General features: G+C 34.8%; 1 pseudogene; it reads left to right on the top strand.

Moving 5' to 3' along the window:
• The window catches only part of LOC148923141 (uncharacterized), a 118,707-nt pseudogene that overhangs the window by 89,915 nt on the left and 9,650 nt on the right, over positions 1-19,142 (top strand).

The raw sequence follows: 19,142 nt of genomic DNA, 5'->3' as shown, positions 1-19,142 counted from the left end.
GACAACGTCATGTTTCGACTAATCTATTTTGAATATTAGTAAAATACATAAAGGAACATGAGATGCACCAAAATTATTGAATTTAAAACTTAATTGAACTCTCAAAAGAATTCATCCCAAATTAGTTAACCAAATAAGAGATTTGTTCTGCTGAGCGATTAATGTGAGCGCCTGTCTCCACGTCATCTCTCCTTCAAAATTTAACGCATCTCTCCTTCAAAACTATCAAAATTGATCTCGATAGGGATGCAGAAATTCACCGCTCCTCTAAATCTGCAAAATTCGCTCGTCTCTTTCCAGCTTTCTTCTTCCCCAATCCTTAATTTTATCACAATTAAAAGCTGCGCCACAATCAGAAGAAGAAATTCACCATAATTTTCGGGCCTTGCTTTGATGAAGAGGATGGTTGCTGTGTAGAGGATGGTGTTGACTGTTTTCTTCATCTCTGTTGGTTTCCTTTGGTGATAAAAGCCTCAGCCATTTTAATACTCCCCAACTCTGCTCCGAATTGAAATTACCACACCTCTATTGCTTAAATCTGCGTATCAATGTTTTTATTAATGTGTTCACTTTGGATGTAATGCGGAAGAACTGTTCGAAGATATGTGTGAAAGGAATGATGCATTTGGATTGGATTTGAAGAAGCAATGTGTTAGAAAAGGTACCATTCATGACAATGAAGAGCGAGAAATAAGCAACAAGAATGAGAAGACTTGATCAGTTCTGCAAGTGGAAGAAAAGATAGCTTCAAGACAGAATGATCTCTCTTTTTGCAAAAGGAGTTGAAACTGTTATTTTACTTTTTCCCTTGGAATCAGTTGCTGATGTTGGCTAATTTGATCTCTAGAGTTGGCCTTTCATACTTACAATCTTAGGTGTTTCAATATTTTGCTTACCTAGTTTTGTTGACCTATTTTCAATTCTTCAAATTAAAACAAAGTTTTTCTAGGAATTCTTACACCTTAATTTATTTGTGATAGTATTTGCATATTTTGAACTTTATAATCTGTAGTAGATAATGGGTGATTGACATCTTCTACTGTTGTTATATTGTCTGTTGCTTTTTGTATATTGTTCTCATTTCAATTGTTTCAATCCCTATTGGAGTATGCTATTTGCAGTCTTGCTAGTTGGTTCAAAATGAGACTCAGAGCAATGAATTGCAAATAAGTATTCGATTTAGGCTGAAGAATGATTTTATTTATGCTCTGTATTTGCATTATTTTCCATTGAGTTTCATTTTCCTAAACAACTTGGAAAATATTGAAGCTATCCATAATCCATTTGTTTCTTCTTTCTCATTATGTAGACAACTTGCTATGCATTATTATAGACAATTCAAGATGATCCTTTGTGATATCCAGAGCCAACACCTTGTAGAAGCCTGATTCCAGAAGCAACTTGTTGAGTACGCCCTCGACAGCAGAGTCAAAGCCAAATGATCTGTCGATTACCGGCACCCTCTATCTCATAAGCACAATTGTCTGCATAATGAGAAACAAGCCAAGAACCAACTCAGCAGATCAATGCCTTCTCCGCATGCATTTTCTGAATCATCCAACCGCCTCTGCCTTTTGGAACTCATTAATGCACACGCATGAGCCGAAATGGAGGGACTGTTGAGGTTCTCGAATGCAAGAATTTTGTACATCACCGAACCTATCGTGTAAAATTGACGGAACCTCAAAACAACAAATCACACGGTCAACACTCTAAACTACTAGGTATTGGTTTTGACTTCATGAGCTGTAGTTTCATAAAATGAATGCAACGAATTTTGATAACAGAATAAATTATGGAAGGCTCTAGATCATTGAGCAAGGTATGAAATGGTTTAGTGCTTTCAACCTTTCTTCCTATGATTAGAAATTTAGAATAAAAATATCAAACTTGAGTTATCATAACCGAATAAAGGCTCCAGATCAATTAGCAAGGTGTGGAACCTTTCTTCTTATGATGAGAATAAAAATACCAAGCTTGAGAAATGAGAATGAGAATGAGAAATGAGAATGTGTGGATAGTAAGTTTTCAAATATCATATTTATAGGAAAAAAAAAAATAGTCATGAGACTCTTACAAAACTAAAATTGCGACTAACGGCTGATTGCCTTTATTTTGAATTAATTTGATCCCATTAAGAATCATTCATTGCAATAATTTCTTGAAAGTTTGAAACATTTGCAATGATAAAATAAATTGTTAATTAATTTGGCAGTAATTTTAGTAAATGTTAATTACATTCAATACTGCAATTTTTTTTTTGTAAAATTATACTTAATATAATATATATTTTACTGAGCATAGTTTCCTATAGATAAGATAATTAGATTCTCTATATAAAATTAGTTGTATCCCTGAACAATTAAGTGATAAATCCTAACTACAATAATCGTATTATTAGTAAACCAAAATTTGATAGCTGACTATTTTATTTTGTTTGACCAACTAATTGTTTGATCAACTCGATTTTTATAGGTTTAATTATCTCACTGCAAATATGCATATTATGCACCACTTATTAATTCATCATAAGTGATAAAATATTATTTTTTGTGTGACACCACTTAATATAATTATAGTGCTAGTGACAATATAAATATACAAAAATAATAAATTGTGTAAAGATGAAGATAAACATTATTCATGTTTCAAGTTAAGGATGTTACAATTCTTCCGTCTCTAAGAATTGTAAAAAATATTCGGTTAAAATTCTTGAACCATATGCACTCGGTACTCTAACTATTGTAATCAAATAAAAAATAATAACAACAAATTAAATGGAAATTGCAATCAAAATTATAAAATAAACCAAACTATAAATCTAGTCGAGAAAAACCCTCTTTCCGCAAGACAAATTACATCACGGTTAGTGCACTCGAATTGACGTATTATCCCCAAAGATGAGACGACTTCCTCCTAACGTATATAACATCTCAAACCCGCTAGGCACCGATGAACTTGATGGAGCTCCAAAAATTGAGCAATACAATGTTCCTAAAATATATACAATAAAATGTTGAGAGCTTAAGAGAAAATGGAGAATGCTTTTGTTGGTGGGTAATTCATCCACAACTCTACACTTTTTATAGGCACAAAATTAGGATACGAGAGATCATGGAATTAAAACATCATAAGTATAAAATTATGAGAATAGATGTTACAAATTAGTTACTTATACGCAATTAATTATAATATTATAATTTATTAGTGGTTAAATTTTTTAATTCAAAATTGATCATCACATTTATGTTGGATGACTAATAGTCTAATCATATAATAATATTGTACTCCCTTCGTCCCGCTTTAGCAGTCTCATTGACTTTTTTGCACTCGTTTTGTAAAAATGATAATAAATAGTTAAAGTGAATAAATAATAAAGTAAAAAAGAGAATAATATAGAGAAAAGTCTTATCTATATTATTCTCTTTTTTACTTTATTATTTCTCCACTTTAACTATTTATTATCATTTTTACAAAACGAGTGCAGAAAAGTCAATGGGACTGCTAAAGCGGGACGGAGGGAGTAATTGATTAGGTGTGAAGCTTGAATGCAGCGGTTTCTCATAATGCAGCATTTCATTTTATGAATTCATGGGATTTCTCATTTGAATGCAAATATTCCAACTCCATACCCTATATTTGTTAATATTCAAATCTGTACCCAAAATTCATAAAAATTCAAAATAAGGCCAAAACTCGCCTTTTATATATTGTATAGTTGGTTTTATATGCTGACAATTTGTTTAGTACAAATTAGTCCTGAGAAGAGAGAATAAAACCCTACAAGAGAATAAATAAAGAAGAGAGTAGAGAAATATAGAGAAACTATTGTTATGGATTATAATAGGAAGGATATTTAGAGAAGAAAAATAAATTTAAAGATAAAAATTTAGTAAAGAAGAAGCTCCATTGATGAATTTTGAGTTTGAAAAAAGCTGTAAACTAGCTGCTAAGTTGCATAATAATTGGAAGGGGGCGGCGATTTAGCAATTCTAGGAATATTGTTTTTATTTATGATGTTTATTTCATTATTTTTTAGTTTAAGATGTAAACCAGTAATTAATATATTTAATACTACGTGCTTGTTTATTTTGTGTAACAAATTTAACTTTAGTAGATACTATAATTATGTTAAATATTAAAAAAACTAGTATCGCGCCTTTATGCACAGAAGAATAATAAATTTGAAACAAATCACATTAATCTAATGTGTAAACATTAAATCATGGAGTATGAAGATAAAAGTCTATAACAATAAAGCATTAAACACAATGAATAGTTACTCATCGTTTTTAACACTTCTTTAAAATCAATCTCATCATTATAAACTAAAACTTACAATTCTTCACAATTCGTCACTCTTTAACAGAATTCATAGGTAACAGAATTCGTAGGTAAAATAACTCGTCAAACTTATCAAATATTTAAAACTATTACTCCATTCGTTCACAAAGAATTGTCATATTTTTGTCATTTTAGAATGTGCAATAAAAAAAAAGAAAAAATAGTACTACCATTAAAAAAATAGAACTCATATTTTATCCATTTTTTCTCCTTTTCGTTTCTTACTTTTTTCGGAGGGAGTATATTAGAGGCGAAAATATAACATCTCATGAAATATTTTCTATAAAAAATTCTATACTGTAAATAAACAGGTTTTAGACAAATTCAAATGAACTTATTACTACTTTTTATATATTCTATACATTTAATAACAATAAATTTAAAATATTGACATGGAGTAATAAATTATAAAAACAGTTAGCTAAACAATTCAGATAATATTTAAATCAAATCATTAAATAAGAATTAAATACAAAATAAACTATATAAAACATTCAATTTACCAAAAGCATTGATAATTCATATGACTCAACTATAATAATAATAAAAATAAAAATAAAAATAAAAATAATAAAAATAATAATAATAATAATAATAATAATAATAATAATAATAATATATAAGGACCACTTAAATAGGAAGCTTATTCGATGAATAGCTTAATGGTTCAGTCTCTATAACTAAAAGAATAATCTAGCAACATTATCGGCCTTCGTCCACACACAATTTTCCGTCAAGAAACGAAAAAAAAATAAAAATAAAAATAGAACTACACAAAATATACAACAAATAATAAACCTGAAATCGTACAAAAATCCCCCGTTCTTTAATTACATCACCGAACCTACGTGTAAAATTCACGAAACCTCAAAACAACGGTTAACACTCTAAACTGATATACATTGTTTTGACTTCATGAGCGGTAGTTTCATAAAATGAATGCAGCGAATTTTGTACATCACCGAACCTATCGTGTAAAATTGACGGAACCTCAAAACAACAAATCACACGGTCAACACTCTAAACTAATAGGTATTGGTTTTGACTTCATGAGCAGTAGTTTCATAAAATGAATGCAACGAATTTTGATAACAGAATAAATTATGGAAGGTTAGATCATTGAGCAAGGTATGAAATGGTTTAGTGCTTTCAACCTTTCTTCCTATGATTAGAAATTTAGAATAAAAATATCAAACTTGAGTTATCATAACCGAATAAAGGCTCCAGATCAATTAGCAAGGTATTGAACCTTTCTTCTTATGATGAGAATAAAAATACCAAGCTTGAGAAATGAGCGTGTGGATAGTAAGTTTTCAAATATCATATTTATAGGCAAAACAAAATAGTCATGAGACTCTTACAAAACTAAAATATCGACTAACGGCTGATTGCCTTTATTTTGAATTAATTTGATCACATTAAGAATCATTCATTGCAATAATTTCATGAAAGTTTGAAACGTTTGCAATGATAAAATAAATCTATCAATATATAAAGGGAGAGTTGTTGGGATATTAACAGAAATGCCATTATATGTCATTTTGGCGGGAAAATGAATGAAAAAGGTTTAAAACTCGGTTATATCTCTATAAATCAGATGCCAGTACAATTTGTGTGCATATCACGATGCAGATTGTGCATTTACCAAAATCTTAAACCAAGTGCAGTCAGGCATCTATCCCACACTCCTACTAATTTTAAAAGAAATGGCTTCCACTAGAAGTTTTGTACTACTACTATAAAACTGAGTTTGTGGAAGAACAGAACCATCGGTACTTATATTTCTCTTTCCAAATTTCCTTAAGTTATCTACTCAGTCTCATGTGAAGAAGACAAATAACAAAGTGAACGGGAAGAGAGGAGTGCTGGTTGTAGAAGAGCAGCAGTCGCAGCCGGCGGTTTCCGGCAGACCAACCCCAGAGGAGGCGACTATGTTTTGCTCCTTCTCTATTTACTCTATTTGTATTTGAAGGGGTTGGCAGCGGAAGCGCATTCATAAATCAATTACATAATAATCAGATCTATTTAGCGGATTATTTAGACAAATTCTATTCGCGTAATTATCTCACGTATCATGCTGATAACTCAAATAATAACATGCTTTAAATTAATAGAAACCTAAAACATGCTGTTCTAAGGTTCAGCCATTATACCTTGATGATTCTCCAAAGAATCGAAGATGGCTAGCGCCTTCTCCTCGTGAAGATTTTCAGTACAAAACCACGGATCTTCTGACTGGTTCCCGGACTGTGAACTGATATCAGGGTGGGCTGATCTCACCAGCGCACTAGGACTTAAATAGAGAAGACAAAAATCCTTTCCCTCGGAGGAGAGAAAATTTCGACTACTACTAGGAGTAGGGGCCGAAAATTTTGAGAAAATAATTAGTGTATTTTCTGTCTCCTTTATTCTCCTATTTATAATAAGTCACATATTGGGCCCAGACAGGGATCTATGGAAGGCTTTGGATATGGGCTCCTCCAATTAGCTTTTTACTAATTAAATTAAACCCAATTTAATATAAGCTTAAAATTGAATATTACGAGCAGCCACTACAGAAGTAATACTGCACTCCCCATCCAAATCCGAAATTATAAGTACTTCGGGTTTCCAATAAATTATATTTATTTCCCGCGCTTAAGATAGAAACATCAATTAATTAATTATTGCCTACTATGGACTTAATTAATTAATATCTTATTTATTCCAAGAGAGGACTCAGCAAGAAACTCTTATTTATTATTCATAGAGTAATTAAACTCCAACTAGCTAGGTTCCGAATAATAAAACCTTATTTCAAGCTTCTCTTGAGGATGTTATCAAACGAGACTCACCTCGCGCACGATTCAACATAATAGCAATCCTAGCACCGCTAGATATTAATCACCACTACCCAATATACCAGGCTTATTGGGTTGCGAAAAACCCGCACCATTTGGTAAGTCAAAGTAGAGCATAATCAATACCGTATGCTCAATGCTAACGTACATTGATTGTGAAATAATTTACGAGACCTCGTCTTTTAGTAGATAGCATAAAGACTGTCTCGCTGTTAGATCCATTCAGTGCTATACCACACCAACGTCATCTTATTTCAGTAAGGCTTAGAAATAATCGGTCTGACATTGCAACCTTTCACGATAGGTAGTCTAAGCCTATCTAGGTTGTGAAATCATTCTTTTTCTTTGTTTAGAACTGACCGTGTTACCTTAAAGTGGACGACGCCCACAACCGGTCTACTAAAACAAAGACTTAGACTTTGTTAAATTACTTATACATTTAAATATGCAATAAACATCCATTAAATGTAAAATATAACAACATTATGACAAAAATAATCTGTTTATTCATTTGGAAATTAAAATGAGAGTTTTAACAGTATTCAATCACTCGAAAGGTGATTTCTAGTATACAAACTCTAACAATCTCCCACTTATACTCAAAACAGCTTTCGAGTATACAAAAAAATGTGCACTACGTCTAATTCTCCCACTTATACTGAAAGCGAGTTGAGGTCTCGAGCGAGTCGAACTCCCATTCCTTCTACATGGCGCTTGAACGGTTTGACCGCCAATGCCTTAGTAAAAGGATCTGCCAGGTTGTTCTCTGACGCAATCTTGACCACTTCTATGTCTCCTCTCTGCACTATATCTCTGATGATATGATACTTCCTATCAATGTGTTTGCTCGCTTTGTGAGCTCTTGGTTCCTTCGAATTAGCCACAGCACCAGAATTGTCACAATAAATGATGATGCTCTTGGGCAGATTCGTAACCACACCTAAGTCCATAAGAAAGTTCTTGAGCCATACAGCCTCCTTTGCAGCCTCCGAAGCGGCCACATATTCGGCTTCCATGGTAGAGTCTGCAATGCATTTGTGCTTTACACTCTTCCAAATTACGGCTCCACCTCCTAAGGTAAACACATAACCAGAAGTAGATTTCCTCGAGTCCTGATCAGCTTGGAAGTCTGAATCAGTATATCCCAAAGGGCATAGCTCGGCTGCTTTGTAAACTAGAACATAGTCCTTAGTCCGTTTAAGGTACTTGAGTATGTTCTTTACTGCAGTCCAATGTCCTTGGCCAGGATTTGATTGATATCTTGCTACCATGCCAACAGCAAAGCAAATATCAGGTCTTGTACAAAGCATAGCACACATGAGACTACCAACTGCCGAAGCGTATGGTATCCTTCTCATCTCTGCTATCTCAGATGCTGTCGTGGGACACATCTCTTGAGATAAATGGATGTCATGTCTAAAAGGTAAGAAACCTTTCTTGGCATCTTGCATGATAAAACGACTAAGTACAGTTTCGATGTAGGGTTCTTGGGATAAGCACAACGTCCTTTTCTCACGATCCCTAAGGACCTTGATACCTAGGATGTGACCCGCATCTCCCATATCCTTCATCTCGAACTGGTTAGACAACCAAGTTCGTACTGATGACAACATCTTTTTATTGTCTCCAATTAGAAGAATGTCATCTACATATAAAACTAAGAACACCACATTCCCTTTTTCTACCTTCTTGTACACGCAGCTTTCGTTAGGGCATTTCTCGAATCCAAACTTATGAACAGTTTGATCGAAGCACTGATTCCATGATCTAGATGCTTGCTTGAGACCATAAATGGCCTTCTTAAGCTTCCAAACCATGTGCTCTTTGCCCTTGACGGCATAACCCTCGGGTTGTTCCATGTAGATGGTCTCCTCAAGACTACCGTTCAAGAACGCAGTCTTAACGTCCATCTGCCACACATCCCAATCCATGTAAGCTGCTATAGACAACAGTATCCGGATCGATTTGAGCATGGCCACTGGGGAGAAGGTCTCGTCGTAGTCGACACCTTCCTTTTGGGTATACCCCTTAGCCACTAGTCTTGCTTTAAAGACTTTAACTCGTCCATCGGGTCCACGTTTACGTTTGTATATCCACTTGCTCCCAATGGCAGTACAGCCTTCGGGTAGGACGGACAAATCATAGACATCTTTGTCTATCATAGATTGTAGTTCCGAATCCATTGTTTTCACCCATTCGCAATGATCGATATCCGCCTGCGCCTCTGCAAAATTCCAGGGATCTGGTACACTACTGTCCGAGGAGTGATCCATAGATTCTCCCAAACCAATGTACCTTTCGGGCTCATGAGAGACCCTCCCACTGCGGCGCGGCACTACAATATTAGGTGTAGAAGTTGAAGGTTCAGGAATTGGTTGTACTACAGGTACTTGTTCTTGGTTAATGGAACTTGTGACTGAAGTAAGCTCTTCAAGAGCTACCTCACTGCTGGTTTTATAATTCATAACAAAGTCTTCCTCTAAGAATGTCGCGTGAGTACTCACAATGACTTTCTTGTCTCGGAGACTATAGAATTCATAAGCTTTCGAACCTTTGCGGTACCCTATAAACAAACATACCTCTGTCCTTGAGCCCAGCTTAGTTGGATCCTTTTCCAAAACATGAGATGGACACCCCCATATCTTGAGATGTTCTAGATTGGGCTTACGCCCAGTCCACAACTCATATGGAGTAGCAGGAACAGATTTTGACGGTAAATTGTCTAAGATATGACTTGCGGAAAGCAAGGCATGTCCCCAAAACGAAATGGGCAGTCGTGCATAACTCATCATCGATCGGACCATGTTTAACAAGGTCCTATTCCTTCTTTCAGCTACGCCATTCTGCTGAGGTGTGCCCGGCGCAGTCGTTTGGGATTGAATTCCCTCCACTGATAAGTAGTCCAAAAACTCAGCACTGAGGTACTCGCCTCCGCGATCAGATCGCAGGCTCTTGATACGTTTTCCATGATGCGTCTCAGCATAAGCCTTAAACTCCTTGAACTTGTCAAAAGCTTCAGACTTAAAGCGCATCAAATAAACATGTCCAACTTTCGAGTAATCATCAATAAAAGTGATGAAATAGCGAAAGCCGCCTCTTGCCTCGGTTGACATTGGTCCACACACATCAGTATGAACGAGTTCTAGTGCTTCCTTGGCCCTATTACCTTTCACTCTAAAAGGTCTCTTGGTCATCTTGCCTTCCAAACAGGATTCGCACGTGGAAAACGATTCAGTATCTAGCCCTTTAAGAAGGTCTTGATCCACGAGTGTTTGAATCCTCTTTTGGTTGGCATGACCAAGTCTAAGATGCCATAAGTACGTTTCGTTCATTGAACTTGAAGGTTCTTTTCTTTTCTTTGAAATTTTCGATGCATTATTGAGTTCTAATTTGCGATCATTATATTGTGTAGATACGATTGTGTACAGATTGTTTTCCATGATACCACGACAGATATAAGAACCATCTTTCTTAATAACACAACTGTCATTAAAAGAAATCAAATATCCATCAAAAACCAATTTAGAAACTGAAATTAAATTTCTTCTAAAAGAAGGTATCAACAAAACATTCTTCATAATCAAAAATCTATCACTACTAAAACGCAAATAAACGTCTCCCACTGCAACGGCCGCCACTTTAGTAGCGTCGCCCAGCTGGACTTCGATCTCTCCATCATATAGCCGTCTTGTCACCTGCATTAAGTCAGGATCAAAACAAATATGATCAGTAGCTCCAGTGTCAATAACCCAAGTATGAGAAGAAGTCGAAGCCAAACATAACTCAACAACTAGAGCTTGGTGCATACCTGTAGCCTTGCTCCTTTTAGGGCAATCTGGCTTCCAATGCCCCTTCTCTCCACACTTGAAACACTTTCCGGTTTGCTTCTTTCCCGACCTCCTCTTTTTCTTTCCCTTAGCATCTTTAGGTGTGACCTGGTTTGTCACTTTCTTCTTTCCTGTGCCAGGCCTAGGCCCAGAGGAACGATGTGACGAACTAACCATCGCAGCCTTAGCTTGGTTCATGAGATCTTCCGCCGACTGAAGTTCAGTCAACAACTCAGCCAAGGTGTAATTCCTTTTGTTCATTTCAAAGTTGAGCTTGAACTGCTGGAAGCTAGGGGGCAAACTCTGAAGGATAATAGTAACTTGGGACTCGGCATCAATGACGCCTCCCAAAACCTCAATTTGATTGAGGTGGCTCATCATCTCGAGGACATGGTCCCTCACAGACGAGCCTTCCTTCATAGACTTGCACATGATACTCCGAAAGGCTTGAGACTTAGCCGTTCGATTCTGAGTACCAAAAAGATTCGTGAGATTTTCCATAATCTCGGTGGCAGTTGCCATGGCGGCATGCTGATGTCTAAGCACTGTTGACATGGAGGCCAACATATAACACTTAGCCATCTCATTCGCCTTGTGCCACCGTCTATGGGCATCTCGCGCAGCCTGCGCGGCATTAGCTGCCGGCACTGGGGGCCGAGGAGTAGTGAGCACAAATTTGTACTCATCAGCCGTGAGAACGATGTCCAAATTTTGTTTCCATTCTATGTAATTTTGGCCCTCGAGTTTCTTTTCTTTAAGAATTGCAGATAGAGGATTGAGTGACATGTTGACGATTTTAGTTGCACTACAAAATAGAATATTTACTATTTGTCATAAACTTATGTGAAGAAATTGAGTAGATTAAACCATAAAACTTTTCAAATTCTCACAACTGTAAAATTAAAATTTTGTACCATCAAGCAGAGGTCAATACGCATTAAAATTTTAACATTTTTACTGGTCACAACACCGACGAATAGTCCAGAGACCGCAGCACGGCATGGCCGCCAAATGTTGCCTAAGCACGACCATCAGATTTAGCATTACAGAATCTCGTTTCTACAACACATTCCCATAACAATGCTTATGTGTTGATATCAAGACCAAGCTATCTCGTAAATTCTGTTTGAACTTCTGAAACTTGTAATTTCTTAGGATTATTGTCCCCACAGCATGGGTGGCGATAATATTGGAAACTACTTTCTAGTTCATACTATTTACATTTGAGAAGTCCACCTATATGAACTCGCTATTTCTTAGGATTATTGTCCCCACAGCATGGGTGGCGATAATATTAGAAATCAGCTTCATAAGTTGTGGACCAATCGATGGAGACCATATACAAACTTAGTTCGTAATTATCGCTTAGATATTTAAGTTATGGTTTTTCATTAATTATCCTTAGCCTTAATTAAATTCTGTTGGTATTTAATTTACTGGATAATTAAATCTTTTATAATCTTTTAAACATCTTATTAAAGGATAATTTATTAATTACTAAAGTTTAATCCATATTCATGTCTTCTATAAGATTTATCTAACATAAATAATTATTTATATCTTTTACGGACATGAATAAATAAACTTAAATTAATTCCTTATTAAGATTGGGAAGAGAATATATTTTATTATTTAATGAAATCCTACATATCTATCCTTATTAGGATTCTAGATATATAATATAATTTAGGAAACTATTTAATTATTGTCATCTATATCATCTAGGATATGAAATATTCATAGATATAGAAAATAATCAAAATATTCCTAAAATCTAGGGAAATCTTCCCAAAATATTTTATTTCAATTAAATAATAATATTTTAACGATTTCTATTAATTTAGGAATTAAATAATCAATAAAATAATATTTCATCGTTATCTCGTGGTCGAGGTTCGCACGATCCACGTCGATGATGACCTGCCGGAGTTCGACCGCCGGGCCGGCGAGTTCGCCGCTCAGCCATCTCTGGCAGCCCGCGCTAGGCGCGGCTGCTTCCAATTCTCCCACTGCGGCGCTGATGCGCCGCGAGACTCCCTCCGTCGACGTCGCCTAGCGCGCGGCTGACGCCGCGCAGCACCGGCGATCTCCCTCCACCCCGACGTTCTCGCTCAGGCCAGCAGCAGCCGCGAACGGCGTCGCTGCTTCCCGGTCCGGCGACGCTAGGGCTGGGTTCGACTAGGGTTAGGTCTAGGGTTAGGGTTAGGGTTTTTCTTGTCGGAGGAAAACAGTCGCTGCTCTCGGACGAGCAGCGGCTCTTGTAAACCACTGGCATAGTCGATCGCCGCCTGAGTTGAGGAGCAGCCGTCGCTGTCTTCCCGACAGCGCGGACGAGCCCATGCTCGTATTCGCGTCGTCGCATGATCGCGCCCTAGCTCCCACTCGATTGGCTGTAAGTGCTCGGAGACCGCCGATTCCGGTGGTCACGCCGGCGGCGCACACGAGTCCACTCTCGTCTGTGCGTCGCTGGTCGATCACTGCCCGATCTCCCACTCACTCGACAACCCTAATCGGATCGCTTGTCGCGCGATTCGTCTCGGCGCAAGCGCCGACGAATCGCACGTCTCTAGGGTTCCAAGATTTGAGTTCTTTGTTTCGATAGTTCTTGAGTTCATCATGCATAAAAATAACAACTAAAAACAAGAACATGCTTCGAAAACAAAAACGCATGCATACATGAATTTCGCGAAATTTAAATCCAAATAATCAGAGCCAAAGACTGGCTCTGATACCAATTGAAGGGGTTGGCAGCGGAAGCGCATTCATAAATCAATTACATAATAATCAGATCTATTTAGCGGATTATTTAGACAAATTCTATTCGCGTAATTATCTCACGTATCATGCTGATAACTCAATAATAACATGCTTTAAATTAATAGAAACCTAAGACATGCTGTTCTAAGGTTCAGCCATTATACCTTGATGATTCTCCAAAGAATCGAAGATGGCTAGCGCCTTCTCCTCGTGAAGATTTTCAGTACAAAACCACGGATCTTCTGACTGGTTCCCGGACTGTGAACTGATATCTGGGTGGGCTGATCTCACCAGCGCACTAGGACTTAAATAGAGAAGACAGAAATCCTTTCCCTCGGAGGAGAGAAAATTTCGACTACTACTAGGAGTAGGGGACGAAAATTTTGAGAAAATAATTAGTGTATTTTCTGTCTCCTTTATTCTCCTATTTATAATAAGTCACATATTGGGCCCAGACAGGGATCTATGGAAGGCTTTGGATATGGGCTCCTCCAATTAGCTTTTTACTAATTAAATTAAACCTAATTTAATATAAGCTTAAAATTGAATATTACGAGCAGCCACTACAGAAGTAATACTGCACTCCCCATCCAAATCCGAAATTATAAGTACTTCGGGTTTCCAATAAATTATATTTATTTCCCGCGCTTAAGATAGAAACATCAATTAATTAATTATTGCCTGCTATGGACTTAATTAATTAATATCTTATTTATTCCAAGAGAGGACTCAGCAAGAAACTCTTATTTATTATTCATAGAGTAATTAAACTCCAACTAGCTAGGTTCCGAATAATAAAACCTTATTTCAAGCTTCTCTTGAGGATGTTATCAAACGAGACTCACCTCGCGCACGATTCAACATAATAGCAATCCTAGCACCGCTAGATATTAATCACCACTACCCAATATACCAGGCTTATTGGGTTGCGAAAAACCCGCACCATTTGGTAAGTCAAAGTAGTGCATAATCAATACCGTATGCTCAATGCTAACGTACATTGATTGAGAAATAATTTACGAGACCTCGTCTTTCAGTAGATAGCATAAAGACTGTCTCGCTGTTAGATCCATTCAGTGCTATACCACACCAACGTCATCTTATTTCAGTAAGGCTTAGAAATAATCGGACTGACATTGCAACCTTTCACGATAGGTAGTCTAAGCCTATCTAGGTTGTGAAATCATTCTTTTTCTTTGTTTAGAACTGACCGTGTTACCTTAAAGTGGACGACGCCCACAACCGGTCTACTAAAACAAAGACTTAGACTTTGTTAAATTACTTATACATTTAAATATGCAATAAACATCCATTAAATGTAAAATATAACAACATTATGACAAAAAAAATCTTTTATTCATTTGGAAAATAAAATGAGAGTTTTAACAGTATTCAATCACTCGAAAGGTGATTTCTAGTATACAAACTCTAACAATATTCGTGTATAAAATGTAGGTGAGTAGAAAAGCGGCGGCAACAATGGCAACATCGGACACCCAAGACTATGGCAGAGAGAACACGAGAGGGGAAAGGAGGTAGATGGCAGAGCTACCTTCAAGTACTATGATTCGCCGTCGGTGGCTCTAGGCTGAGAAGAACACTGGACCTTCCTCCACACCCCGTTACCGCCGGTTTGCCGGAGAAAATTCACCCCTTCGGTTCTTTCTCTCCCATCAAAAAGCTGAAACAAATTTTGTAATTTATACTTATCTCTTAATTACAAAGTAGGGCTTCAATAAGGGTGGAATGCTTGATTTATTAATTTTTCGTTATGCACATTTTCATAGTTAATGATGAAATAACAGTAGTAGTTGATTGTTTCTCCACATTATCTGAACAAATTTTCTTAAGCAGATTTCACATTCTCTCTTACACGTATCACAATATTAACCGTATGTGTACACCAAAGTGGTCCACTATTTCATACTTAAATTCATGATTAATCTTATACTCATAGACAGTATGCATTTTAATTATTTTAAATTTTTTTTATATATATCTAAGATATTACAAGCAAAATTAAATGATCTCCTTAAGTTTTAGCTATGCACTAAGAGTATCTCCAACCATTCCACTAAACTCAAACTCATTTTAGCATAAATCTCACACTAAATATTGATTTTACTCCAATCATTTACACTAAACTTAAACTTAAAAGAATATTCTCTATATTATGCCTTTTTTACTCACAAAATTTAAAAAAAATTTAGGTTTTGGTTTAGTGTAAACCTAAAGATAGATAATTTTTTCTCAAAAACCAAAAATAGGATTGGTTTTTGAGTACTATTGGAGCTAAATACCTATTTCATTTTAGGTTTTAGTGTACCCTTGGATATGGTCTAATATAAAAACAATGAAAGGAGTAGAACACACTTAAATGTACTCCTTTCGTTCCAAGATAAGTAATCACAAACTTATCGGCACGGGATTTAAGGAAATGAGGTTTTGTTAGTAAAGTGGAAAGTGAATAAAATAAGAGAATTATAAAGAAGAGAGAAAAAGTAAGAGAAAGAATATAAAAAAGGAAATGAGTCACTTATCTTGGGACGCCCCAAAAAAGAATATGAGTCACTTATCTTGGGATGGAGGAAGTATATCTAATATTTTAAATGTAAGATATAACCGTAAACTATATAATAGGAAGAAGAACACCCATACCCACTCTTTTTAATTATTTTAACAATTTGACAATACCAAAATTAAAATAACAATTTGACAATCGAAGCTAGCTAGCAGTCTATAATTATAAGCAAGCAATTCAAGATATATAGGCAAATAATGGTTTCAAGCAATCTTGGATTAAGATAACAGTTATAATGGTCGAACAGTTATAATTTTCTTTCAATTTTTCAAAAAGAATTAAGAATACTCTACTAAATCCATTTACTTCATTAATTTATTACAATAAATATTGTGATTTATGCAAAATTTGACTGTTCTGATAAAGATGTGTTAAGATGGGTTAAGCATATATAAAGAAAAAAAATGCATGACAGACTAAGGTTGAATCTGCTTTTAAATTTCAAATCCTTATTGGTGATAGGTTGTCATTTTAATTTGGATTGTCATTTTAGTATAACCCACTCCCTATATATATCAATTTGATTTTTGCAAATAATGCAGTGCACTTACCCTTTGCACGACCCTAAAACTTGCTTCTATTAATTTATTGTGTATAGCATTTTTCCAAAGCTTATGATTTGTTGTTTTGATGTTATTACCGGCAACAAATCTTATAAACTACTATTTCCTCCGTCCCGACTAAGATGGCACATTTCTTAGTCGGCATAGGATTTTAGGAGTTGCTGGTCAATGTGTTTAATTTACGAGGGAAAAATAATGGATGTAAGTATTAAATGGAGTGAGGAAGAGAGTTAAACATTTAATTAGAGTGGGAAAAAAAGTGATTGGACGAACCCGAGACCTTTGGCCTCAGACATTATTAAACTAAAGTGTTAGTATGTACTCTCTTTATCCTATTATAAGCGACATATTCTCTTTTATGATGTCTTATTCTAATTAATATACTATACATTTCTTCAAATGAAAATATCATTATTTTTTTTCACTTTATCCACTTTTATTCCTTATTCACTCAACTCACAGAATAAAAATATACAAAATCACATGCCGAATAGAAAATACTTCACTTAGAGTGGAAGGAGAGAAGCATATTCTTTTCTTTTTTTTTTTCATGAAGAGTATGTATATATTATTCTTATTTTGTTAATTATTTCAAATTTTATATTTACTTGTGAAAATTATATGACCCGTGCATAGCACGGGTGTTGATACTAGTTGTTAATTAATTTGGCAGTAATTTTAGTAAATGTTAATTACATTTAATACTAATTTTTTTTTATATATTTTACTCAGCATGGTCACCTATTGATAAGATAATTAGATTTTCTATATAAAATTAGTTGTATCCCTGAACAATCTATAAATAATCTATACATATATAAAACCCGAGTTTAGGACAGAAATGTAAATATTTATGAAGTTTGGGTAAAATTAAAAATTTATTCTTATAAAAGAATTGTTCATACTGAGTATGATTTATAACAGATCATTTATCTTGATTGTCAATTACTATATTTATTATATATGAATAGATTGGGTTATAACTAATAATATGACATTTGAGGCATTAAATTGTATTTTGACGAGAAGAAGGCTGTTTGTGTATGAAATAAGACAAGTATCACCCCCATAACTTATAAGTATTTCAAAATATGGTCAAAACTCGCATATATGTGTAGATAGATAGATAGATTATAATGGATTATTAAATTATTATTAATTATATTTATAATATGTAAATTTATTGGGTTATAAATGTGGTTTGTAATGGTAGTTATGCTTTTTTTATTCATGTTTTGAGTTGGAATTTGAAATAAAATCCGGTTAGGAATGAAAAAGATAATTTACAATTTTTTTTTTAATTTCTATTGTTCATTTTTTTCCTTTTGAGTTTTTAGAGTTTTCTGAATGTTTATAAGTAGAGTTATCCTCGTTTTGACAACATTTTTCGGACGACGAATTTCGGCCACATCACATCATTCAGGGCAGAAAAAGATAATATACTCTTTTTTAGCTTTTTTTTTTTTTTAATTTCTATTGTTCATTTTTTTCCTTTTGAGTTGTTTTTAGGATTTTCGATATGCATTTAAGTAGATTTATGCTTGTTTTAACAATATTTTTTGGACGATGAATTTTGGCCAAGTCACATCGTTTAGGGGCGAAAAAGGTAATTTACTATTTTTATGCTATTTTTAATTTATACTGTTCATTTTTTTAATCTTTTTTTAAATTTTAAGGGTTTTCTAAACATTTATAAGTTGAGTTATCATTTTTTTGACGACATTTTCGGACGACGGATTTTGGCCACTTCAATCTTTCAGGGGCGAAGAAGATAATTTACTCTTTTTTTGGCTTATTTTTAATTTCTACATTTTTTTTTCATATTGGGTTTTTAGGGTTTTTCTAAAAGCATTTAAGTAGAGATATCCTTGTTTTGACAACACTTTTTGGAAGACAAATTTTTTGCACTTCACATTCTTTAGGGGCGAAAAAGATACTTCACTATTTTTGGGCTTTTTTTTTTTAATTTCAACTGTGCATTTTTTTCCTTTTGATTTTTTTATGATTTACTTAGCGCATATAAGTAGACTTATCTTCGTCTGACAACATTTTGCTGACGACGAATTTTGGCCATTTCACATCGTTTAGGAGTGAAAAACATAATTTACTCTTTTTTTAGCTTATTTTTAATTTCTGCTGTTTGTTTTTTTTTTCTTTTGAGTTTTTAGTGTTTTTTAAACGTTTATAAGTAGAGTGATCTTTATTTTGACAACATTTTTTGGACGACGAA

This window comes from Salvia hispanica, chromosome 6 (assembly GCF_029641045.1).
Source record: "Salvia hispanica isolate PSC_SH4W2 chromosome 6, Shi_PSC_v1, whole genome shotgun sequence".
Lineage (NCBI taxonomy): Eukaryota > Viridiplantae > Streptophyta > Magnoliopsida > Lamiales > Lamiaceae > Salvia > Salvia hispanica.
The sequence above is the reverse complement of the archived record's forward strand: the minus strand, read 5'-3'. Positions and strand labels throughout refer to the sequence as shown.